We start from the raw sequence: 11941 nt of genomic DNA on the forward strand, positions 1-11941 counted from the left end.
TAGCACCTGATTTCTTTTGTTGGACGAATATGGACGGACGACGTCGCACAGACGGACGCTCTCTCTTTTTTTATTCCGCAGGCGAATTTTGCCCCGCTGCTATCTCTTTGGATATTAAGCTTGGAGAGTAATTTTCTTGAGTCTTTCTTGACAAAAGCATATCGACTTTTACGGGCGAGGGTAGCGGCCGTGTGGTGGATGGATGTTTTTCTCCTCCTGCTGCGTTATGGATAAATGTGTGCGATGAGATGGATGGATGTGTGTGCAATGAGATGGATGGATTAATCTTTGGCTGGGTGGCTCGTGAGTGGATGGATCCTTCTCTCCTTCTCTTGACGTGTCGTGAGGTTAACCATGATGATGTTGCAGCAGCTCGAGGTGAGGCGAGGCCAGGGCCATCAGCCTGCACCGACTATGAGGACGACTCGGACTCCTGCATCTGTGACTCCGGCCCCAACTTGTGTGTTTTGACCCGTCTGGGCAATCCTCTCGGTATCAGCTTCTTGGAATTATGGATTTAGATGCAGCTTGCACGCTTGTCTCCATGAAACTCGATCTGGTGTTGACTATGAGTCTGCACTAGTTTTTGCTCTTTTCTGGAATATATTCCATGACATATGCTAATACTATTTTTTATCGCAAACACCTTTAATCAACTGGTTGCTTCGTTCGTGCATGTGTGCCGAGGTCCTCATGTTGTGATCTAACGAGTCAAAGCTACTCTGCTGCACGCACTTGCGCACGCGGCATGGCGAGGAGATGAGGCGCACGTAGGCCGAGCGCAGTCGCAGCGTGGAGTGACTAGGGAAGTCAGAGTGACGTAATGTAGCTCAAGGCGAGGCGAGCTCACGACAGAGGCATGTGAAGCCATGGAGAACGGCCTGCTCTTGGCGATGTGGCTGAGGCAGGCGAAGACGGGAGTGTAAGCTTGAGGATGAATCGGCCGAAGGCGGAGCGAGCACGCGGGAGCAATCTGGCCGACGTGGCGGGGGAGACGAGCAGGCACTTGGGGGTGACTCGGCCAGCATGGCAAGGTGAAGGCGGTTCAGACATGCGCCGGTGAATCGAGGCGCTGTGGAGGCCAAGGTAAAGTTTAGTTGGGCAAGGTTAAGACCGACGGCACGACGGCTCTAGGCGCAGCATAGGCCGACGCAGCGGCGGCTCGAAGCGTGATGGCGGCTCAAGCACAGCGGCGGCTCAGGGTGAAAACGAATCCGTGACGGGCGAGGTGCGGCGACTGCGGCACGGGTGAGGCAAGGTGATTCTGTCTCGGATGCTTCGACCACGGAGGGAATCCGGCTCGGGCGAGGCATGACATCAAATCTGTGGTCAATCTTTTCTTTTAGATCGTGGCTCCTCTTTATCCATCTCTCCTGTGTAATATGATCTCCTTCCGGTGACGTGTAATAGCTCGAGCAATTGACCAAACACAAGATGTCCTTGTAACTTGTTGTCACGCCTGATCGTCCCTTCGTCTTGGGCTGGCTGGCCAATCTTTGTCTCGGTTTGGTGAAGCAGCAGCATAGGGCGGCTGCTGGAATCGGCGATCCGGCAAAACTCTCTCGTTGTTTGAGGATGTCCCATGTCGGGTTATCTGATGTGACCGTTCCTTGCCGAACCTTCTCATCTGATCGATCGCGAATCTCTTCATCCCTGAAAATTTCCCTTCAAAAACACAATACCATCCTACGATTAGCCCCGCGATGGGCGTTAAATGTCGTGGTTTTGTCACGGCATTTGTCCTCATGCAAGGACTTAGGTGTGAGGCCATCGCAACCATGTGGCGGCTTGAGAGGGGTTGGTCGGATTCGAGAGACGCGAGTTTACCCAGGTTCGGACCCACCGATGGAGGTAAAAGCCTACGTCATGCTTCTGTTTCATTGATGAAGATGATGATCTCGATTACAAGGGTGCAGACTCACCACCTCTAATCTCGTGGTTGTCTAATCTGTCTATCTCATGATTTGTCTTGTCTAGACCTAAGTTGTGAATATGTCCCTCTTGAGGCACCTAACCCGTCCTTATATAGGTGGAAGGAGTAGGTTTACATGTAGAGTCATACTAGGAGTAGGAATATGACTACTGTCTCTTGAATCCTAATCCGGGTCTTGTTTCCTTTGTGAGGGAGTCTCTCCTCTTCTCGGGCCTTCTCTTGTGAACCGGCCCTCCTGGCCTCTCTATGAGCCGCCTTATGCCAGGGTATATGCCGGTCCTTGGGCATTCGTCATTTGTGTGAGTCGCCTATGGGGTCAAGTATGAGTCGCCCGCCAGGTCACGGCTGAGTCGCCAAGTCCTTGGCGGGTCATACTTCAAGTCGGGTTCTAGTGTGGGGTATATCCCCGACACAGTCCATCAATGCTCACGTCCATGAATGTCAGTTCCATGAAGTGAATTAAATCTGCAAAATGAAAATAAGAAAGTTAGAAGAAGAAGAAGAAGAAGAAGAAGAAAACTAGAAGAAGAAGAAGAAAATTTGAAGAAGAAGAAACTAGAAGAAGAAGAAGAAGAAGAAGAAGAAAAATCGAAGAATAAGGAGAGGAAGAGTAGAAGAAGGAGAAGGAGGAGAATGAGAAGGAGGAGGAGGAGAAAAAGAAAAAGAAGAATGAGAAGAAGAAGCTGAAGATGATTACTTATCTTATTTTGAGCTCATTATGTCATTTTGGAGGAAGTTACGCTAAGTTATGAACTAACCAAGGTTCTTGTGCTATTTTGACCTAACTAAGCTAATTATGTCATAAATGAACGAAATAATGTAATTATATATTTTTGTAGGATAATTAGCTAAATATGTCATTTTGGAGAATAAATCTAGAAGAAGAAGGAAAAAACAAGACTAGAAGATAGAGGAGAAAAAGAAGAAGAATGAGAAGAAGAAGGTGAAGATGATTGCTTATCTTATTTTGAGCTTATTATGTCATTTTCAAGGAAGATACGCTAAGTTATGAGCTAACAAAGGTTCTTGTCCTATTTTTGACCTAACTAAGCTAATTATGTCATAAATGAACTAAATAAGCTAATTATGTAATTTTGGAGGATAATTAGCTAAGTATGCCATTTTGGAAAATAAAACTAGAAGAAGGAGGAGAAAAAGAAGAAGGAGAAGAAGAGGGTCAACATGATTACTTACCTTGTTTTGAGCTTATTATGTCATTATGCACGAAGATACGCTAAGTTATGAACTAACCAAGGTTCTTTTGCTATTTTTGACCTAACTAAGATAATTATATCATAAGTTAACTAAATAATCTAATTATGTCATATTGGAGGATCATTAGCTAAGTACGTTATTTTGGAAAATAAAACTAGAAGAAGAAGCAGAAGAAGAAGCAGAAGAAGAAGACTAGAAGAATCAGGAGAAAAAGAAGAAAAATAAGAAAAAGGTGAAGATGATTACTTATCTTATTTTGAGCTTATTATGTCATTTTGAAAGAAGATACGCTAAGTTATGAGCTAACCAAGGTTCTTGTACTATTTTTGACCTAACTAAGCTAATCATGTCATTTTGGAGGATAATGAGCTAAGTATGTAATTTTGAAAAATAAAACTAGAAGAAGAAGAAGGAGAATAAGAAGACTAGAAGAAGGACAAAAGAAGAAGGTGAAGATTATTACTTATCTTATTTTGAGCTTATTATGTCATTTTGCATGAAGATATGATAATTTATGATCTAACCAATGATCTTATGCTATTTTGACCTTACTAAACTAATTATGTCATAAATGAAGTAAATGAGGTAGTTATGTCATATTGGAGGATAATTATCTAAGTATGTCATTTTGGAGAATAAAAATACAAGCAGGAGGAGAAAAACAAGAAGAAAAAGAAGAAGAAGGTGAAGATAATTACTTACCTTATTTTAAGCTTACTATGTCATTATGCAGGAAGATACGCTAAGTTATGAGCTAACCAAGGTTCTTGTGCTATTTTTTGACCTAACTAAGATAATATTGTCATAAATGAAGTAAATAAGCTAATTATGTCATTTTGGAGGATAATTAGCTAAGTATGTCCTTTTGGAGAATAAAACTAGAAAAATAAGAATAAGGAGAACAAGAAGACTAGAAGTATGAGAAGAAAAAGAAGAAGAAGGTGAAGATGATTTCTTATCTTATTTTGAGCTTAATATGTCATTTTGGAGGACGATACGCAGCTACGAGCTAACCAAGGTTCTTGTACTATTTTTGTCCTCACTAAGCTAATTATATCATAAATGAACTAAATAATCTAATTATGTCATTTTGGAGGATAATTTGTTAAGTATGTCATTTTGGAGAATAAAACTAGAAGAAGAAAAAGAAGGAGAAGAAGAAGACTAGAAGAAGAAGTAGAAAAAGAAGAAGAAGGTGAAGATGATTACTTATCTTATTTTGAGCTTATTACGTCGTTTTGGAGGAAGATACACTAATTTATGGGCTAACCAAGGTTTTTGTCCTATTTTTGACCTAACTAAACTAATTATGTCAGAAATGAAGTAAATAAGCTAATTATGTCATTTTGGACGATAATTTTCTAAGTATGTCATTTTTTAGAATAAAACTATAAGAAGAAGAAGGAGGAGAAGGAGAAGACTAGAAGATGGAGGAGAAAAATAAGAAGAAGGAGAAGAAGAAGGTAAAGATGATTAGTTACCTTATTTTGAGCTTATAATGTCATTTTGAAGGTAATACGCCAAGTTATGAGCAAACCAAGGTTCTCGTGCTATTTTTGACCTACCTAAGCTAACTATGTCGTAGATGAACTGAATAAGCTAATTATGTTATTTTGGAGGATAATTAGCTAAGTATGTCATTTTGGAGAATAAAACTAGAACAAGAAGGAGGAGGAGGAGAAGAAGAAGAAGACTAGAAGAAGAAGGAGAAAAAGAAGGAGAAGAATAAGAAGGTGAAGATGATTACTTATCTTATTTTTAGTTTATTATGTCATTTTGGTGGAAGCTACCATAAGTTATGAGCTAGCCGAGGTTCTTGTGCTATTTATGACCTAACAAAGTTAATTGTGTCATAAATAAACTAAATATTTTAATTATGTCATTTCAGAGGATAATGAGCTAAGTATATCATTTTTAAGAATAAAACTAGAAGAATAAGAAGGTGGAGAAGGACAAGACTAGAAGGAGGAGAAAAAGAAGAAGATGATGAAGATTTATTACTTATCTTATTTTGAGGTTATTATGTCATTTTGGAGGAGATACGCTAAGTTATGAGTTAACCAAGGTTCTTGTGATATTTTTGACCTAACTTAGCTAAGTATGTCATAAATGAACTAAATGACTAATAATGCCATTTTGGATAATAAAACTAGAAGAAGAACGAGGACGAGAAGGAGAAGACTAGAAGAAGGAACAGAAAAAGAAGAAGAAGGTGAAGATGATTACTTACCTTATTTTGAGCTTATTATGTCACTTTGGAGGAAGATACGCTAAGTTATGAGCTGACCAATGCTCTTCTGCTATTTTTGACCTAACTAAGATAATTATATCATAAATTAACTAAATAATTTAATTATGTCATTTTGGAGGATCATTAGCTAAGTATGTCATTTTTGTAGAATAAAACAAGAAGAAGAAGAAGAAGGGGAAGTAAAAGACTAGAAGAATGAGGAGCAAAGAAAAAGAAGGTGAAGATGATTACTTATCTTATTTTGAGCTTATTATACCATTTTGTAGGAAGATACACTAAGTTATGAGCTAACCGAGGTTCTTGTACTATTTTTGACCTAATAAGCTAATTATGTCATAAATGAACTAAATAAACTAATTATGTCATTTTGGAGGATAATAAGCTAAGTATGTAATTTTGGAAAATAAAACTAGAAGAAGGAGAAGAAGAAGACTAGAAGAAGAAGGACAAAAGAAGAAGAAGGTGAAGATGATTACTTATGTTATTTTGAGCCTATTATGTCATTTTGCAGGAAGATATGCTAATTTACGAGCTAACCAAGGATCTTATGCTATTTTTGACCTAACTAAACTAATTATGTCATAAATGAAGTAAATAAGCTAATTATGTCATATTGGAGCATAATTAGATAAGTATATCATTTTGGAGAATAAAACTAGAAGAAGACAGAGGAGAAAAAGAAGAAGAAAAGGAAGAAGAAGATTAAGATAATTACTTATCTTATTTGAATCTTACAATGTCATTATGGAGGAAGATACGCTAAGTTATGAGCTAACCAAGGTTTTTGTGCTATTTTTTACCTAACTAAGATAATTATGTCATAAATGAACTAGATAAGCTAATTATGTCATTTCGAAGGATAACTAGCTAAGTATGTCATTTTGGAGAATAAAACAATAAAAAGAAGAAGAAGGAGAAGAAGAAGACTAGAAGTATGAGGAGAAAAAGAAGAAGGAGAAGAAGAAGAAGAAGGTGAAGATGATTACTTATCTTATTTTGAGCTTAATATATCATTTTGGAGGAAGATACGCTAAGTTATGAGCTAACCAAGGTTCTTGTACTATTTTTGACCTAACTAAGCTAATTATATCATAAATGAACTAAATAAGCTAATTATGTCATTTTGGAGGATAATTAGTTATGTATGTCATTTTGGAGAATAAAACTATAATAAAAAGAAGAAGGAGAAGAAGAAGACTAGAAGAAGAAGGATAAAATAAAGAAGAAGGAGAAGAAGAAGGTGGGGATACTTACTTATCTTATTTTGAGCTTATTATGTCATTTTGCACGAAGATACGCTAATTTATGGGCTAACCAAGGTTCTTGTGCAATTTTAACGTAACTAAACTAATTATGTCATAAATGAAGTAAATAAGCTAATTATGTCATTTTGGAGGTTAATTTTCTAAGAATGTCATTTTGGAGAATAAAACTATAAGAAGAAGGAGGAGGAGAAGGAGAAGACTAGAAGATGAAGGAGAAAAAGAAGAAGAAGGAGAAGAAGAAGAAGGTAAATATGATTACTTATCTTATTTTGAGCTTATAATGTCATTTTGGAGGAAGATACGCTAAGCTATGAGCAAACCAATGTTCTGGTGTTATTTTTGACCTAACTAAGCTAATTATGCCATAGATGAACTAAATAAGCTAATTATGTCATTTTGGAGGATAATTAGCTAAGTATGTCATTTCGGAGAATAAAACTAGAAGAAGAAGAAGGAGGAGGTGAAGAAGAAGACTAGAAGAAGAATGAGAAAAAGAAGGAGAAGAACAAGAAGCTGAAGATGCTTACTTATCTTATTTTGAGCTTATTATGTTGTTTTGCAGGAAGATACGCTAATTTATGGGCTAACAAAGGTTCTTGTGCTATTTTTGACCTAACTAAACTCATTATGTCATAAATGAAGTAAATAATCTAATTATGTCATTTTGGAGGAAAATTTTCTAAGTATGTCATTTTGGAGAATAAAACTATAAGAAGAAGGAGGAGGAGAAGGAGAAGACTAGAAGATGGAGGAGAAAAAGAAGAAGGAGAAGAAGAAGAAGGTAAAGATGATTACTTATCTTATTTTGAGCTTATAAGGTCATTTTGGAGGAAGATACGCCAAGTTATGAGCAAACCAAGGTTCTCGTCCTATTTTTGACCTAACTAAGCTAATTATGTCATAGATGAACTAAATAAGCTAATTATGTCATTTTGGAGGATAATTAGCTAAGTACGTCATTTTGGAGAATAAAACTGGAAGAAGAAGGAGGAGGAGACACTACAAGAAATAAGCTCGTTTATGACAAAAAATATTGACGGCTGTTTTATTGGTCATAGATCTATGACTAAAATCTACAAAAAGGTCATGAGGTGTCTAAGAGGGTCCAAATCGTAGAAATTTTTGACCATCTCTATCAAGAAGGTCATAATCCCATTGCCCAAAAAGGTCACTGGCATGTGTAGCTCTATTTATGCCCGCATTGTAGGTCCTCCATGACAAAATGAAGAAGGTCATAGGCTTAAACAGAGGTGACTGGGCAGAAAACTCAACAATTTCGCCTATGTGTCTTGTATAGGTGTCGACAAGGCCACAAATGGAAAATGAATTTTACGTCCAAAGAAAATGAAAACTCCCTTTAGCAACATTGTTTGCCATTCCAAGATGCACCCTTGTGCAAAATTGTTTGACCAATTTCCTTCCAATTCCATTTGATTTCCTTCTGATTCGGCAGAAAACTCTTTAAATGGCAAAAATAGCATTATACGCCCGCCATGTGGCTCCAGATCGCTGACATTTTTGACCAGAATAAGAAGGAGGAGAAGAAGAAGACAAGAAGAATCAGGAGGAAAAAATAAGGAGAAGAAGAAGATGAAGATCATTACTTATCTTACTTTGAGCTTATTATGTCATTTTGGAGGAAGATACACTAAGTTATGAGCTAATCAAGATTCTTGTGCTATTTTGACCTAACTAAGATGATTATATCATAAATGAACTAAATAAGCTAATTATGTCATTTTGGAGGATAATTAGCTAAGTATGTCATTTTGGAGAATAAAACTAGAAGAAGACGAAGAAGGAGAAGAAGAAGACTAGAAGAAGAAGGAGAAGATGATTACTTATCTTATTTTGAGCTTATTATGACATTTTGGAGGATAATACGCTATGTTATAAGGTAACCAAGGTTCTTGTGCTATTGTTTACCTAACTAACTTAATTATATCATAGATTAACTAAATAAGCTAATTATTTCATTTTGGGGGATAATTAGCTAAGTATGTCATTTTGGAGAAAATAAGCTAAGTATGTTTCGGAACACTAGGGAAAACTTACCATCGTCGTCATCAAGGATGTGAATCATGGGTGTTGCTAGGGTCGGGTTCACTTGGAGAAGGTTGCCCTAGAGAAGGGGTGTGTGATGTGACTGGGGAGTTATTCTGCACCAAAGATATTTTGCAATGTCTCGTTAGGATGATGACACTCAAATGTTAATACTAGTAACTAATGACCATTGAAATGAAACTCACTGTTCCAACACCAGAAATGCCAGGCATCAGCGGAGGGTTCTGACCATTCTTGAGGCACGTAGACTGCACATTTGGTTTTGAAGGATTAGTCATATCAGTTAGTAATGAAACGGACATTACATGCATTATTTCGCTAATGTGAAAAATGAACTTACCACAAGGAGATCGTACATGGCCCGGTTAGCCACCTCATTTTGTTCCCTCTCCTCCTCCAACAACCAAGTCAAGTTCTCCTTCATGGTCATGTCCCTCTCCTCCAGAAGCGTCTGGGTTGTTGCTCTCTCTTTCTGAAGAGTGGCCTGCAACACCACTCCTTGTTAGTGTTGTAATCATCGATGGCCACACACACAATGTCCGTATAACTAACCTCGATGGTGATATCAACTCTACGTGTACGAGGCCTTATCTAACGACAGGTGCTCATCTGGTGCGCCTTGATCTCCAGGAGTGTGAGAGGACAACGTATCAGCCCATCTCCAATGGCTATCGAGCCATGGGGCCTCCCGCCACTAGATATCATCAGCAGATCTAGATCCAAGGTTCCTGGATCGGGTTAAAGTCCTTCCCTCTCCTCTTCTACCCCTCGTCCTTGTATCTCACGACCTTGTGGTGGGAGGACATGTTGGTGAACTTCTATGGGTGATCGAGGTTATACTGAGATAATGCCTTGGCCTTCTTGCAGGAGGCAGTATGGGCCATGCCATAGAGGTCGTACAACTCTAGCACCTCCGTCTTATTGTGATGCGCCTAAAAGAAAGGAACAAAGTATTAGTAAAGGTATCAAGATAGCATGAAGAATGAATTGCATGAATCATGAAGAAAACAACATACCCAGTTCCGTCTGAACTGAAATAAGTTGGCGCTGCCTTGATGGTGTGGCACATGAACCATTTGGGCACGCCGGTCCTTCGCATTATACTGGACGACTCTCCATTGGCGTGTGCACCACTGATCCACCAACAATCCATCTGATCTGCACACCATCTCGGGGGCACCTATAAGTTAGTAAGGAGAAATTTGAGCGCTACACCTACGAATCAAATCAAGAAAACTACGTACAAGTCCTTAAGGATGGGTAATTACCTTCATGTACTGATTCTTCTTCACATACTTTCCGCGGCACAACTTCTTGTCCTTCTTTATACCATGCATGGCATAGTAGTCTCGAACAGCCTGTGATGGAGCCTCGTGGCGTAAGTTCTGTAATTGCCGCTTGCACATGGCCTCGATAACATTGGTCGCCGCCTCCTCATATCCCTCTTCATACCTGTAGGAGGTGTGAAATCAAACGAGACAACACTGATTAGTACAATTACTAACTATATTGTTAATTTTAGATTGTGTAAAATAAGAAATTACCCAAAATCCATTGATCACCATCTCAGCCCTCGTGTGGCACAATACACCATCGATAATCTCCTACGGCGGGGCCTCGGTAGCCTGGTAATGCTCCCAGGTAAATCCTAGTGTAGGAAGCTCACCCTCACCGGGCAACGTGACAAACCCCGAGAAATTTTCCTGACAAAGGAAACCAAAGACGGTGTTTTGCTTGCGGACTCCAAGGGGGTGATCCCAACCCGTGAAGTATGACAAGGTCAACACATTAGATATTTGAAGAAACTTGAAGGCAAAAGGTACAAAAAGAGTAAATGCACTTACTTCTCCCCTTTAGGCCTAATCACTGGCCTCTTCTTGTTGGTCGCCGGCACGACCGAAAGACGTGTACTACCATGCTGGTACACAGTGACCCCCTCAACCACCTCACCCTCACTATCAGTAACTCATCATCGGCCTCCCCGCAACCATAAGAATGGCCACCCGGCCTCTCGGTCCAATCCAGCCACGTATCCCATCCTGACGTCTCCACATTGGCCAAAGCCTCTGGGGCGGGAGTCTTGTGGACGTAGCCCCTAGTACAGGAGTCTCGTCGGCTGAAGCCTCATGAGCTGAAGTCTTAGGGGCCGAATGCCCGTCGACCAGAGGCTCCTAGATTGGAGTCCTCATAGCCTCCACCTCAAACGGGTCCACCATAGTAGTCATGTGCTCGGGTGAATCAACTATGGGTGGCGGCTAGGACGACGTAGCAGCCTTTCTACCTCTCCCACGACGACGTCTTGTACCCTTCGCCTTCTTCCCTGCCCGACCTCCTCTCCGGTGGGAAACGACACCGACAAAGAAGCACCTACAGAGAGACTGGGGTGGAACGGAAGTACCCCTGGTGTGGGCCGCCGAGCGATCTGGACCCGCGCCCACCATCTTTCAACACCTTCCATGATAAAGAGTAAAATAAATTAGTACAACATAAATAAATTCAATACCTGACATGAATAATCATATGTACATATATGCATACAAACTAATAATAGTCTGGATCAATAAATGCATCATCATCATCACTATCACGCGTGTCTTCGTGAATGACGTGCTCATCGGGTTCACCGGCATCAACTTTTGGAAGGCCTTTCTGTAATCGGTCAAGCATTGGCATGTCATCGGCAACAGTAACCTCTTCTAGTTCCGGCTCTGCTGGTTCTGGCTCACGGCTGAAGTCGGATTTACTGTCACTGTCTACTTCCATGTTCTGGGGTGAAGTACAATGGTTCTTGAAATGTTTCTTCGAAAGACGTGTTTCTTGGAAGAATTCTCCATCATATGTGTCTGGGTTATTGTGAGGTTCATAACCCTTTTCATCTAGGGGAGGTGGTCTAGCATGTGGCGGCACTTCATAAAAACATCCCAACCATTTAGATTCTTGTTAGTTTGGCAGGCCCACGGTAGATAGCAAACTTGGATCACCTGTTGAGCCATAATATAGACATTGTGAACATCTAATTGGGTGATTTGATTGATTTCGACTAGCCCTATATGTTCATGAGTCCTTCTAGTCTACTTCGGCTGGAACCAATAACACTTGAAGACTACCACGTTCGGTGGGTTCTGACCATACAATTAAAGTTCATAAATTGCTCCAACTCTTCCATAATACTTGGTACCTCCTTCGCCGATAGCACAGACGCCACAATTTGTA

Source organism: Hordeum vulgare, chromosome 1H (genome assembly GCF_904849725.1).
Source record: "Hordeum vulgare subsp. vulgare chromosome 1H, MorexV3_pseudomolecules_assembly, whole genome shotgun sequence".
Classification (NCBI taxonomy): Eukaryota; Viridiplantae; Streptophyta; class Magnoliopsida; order Poales; family Poaceae; genus Hordeum; species Hordeum vulgare.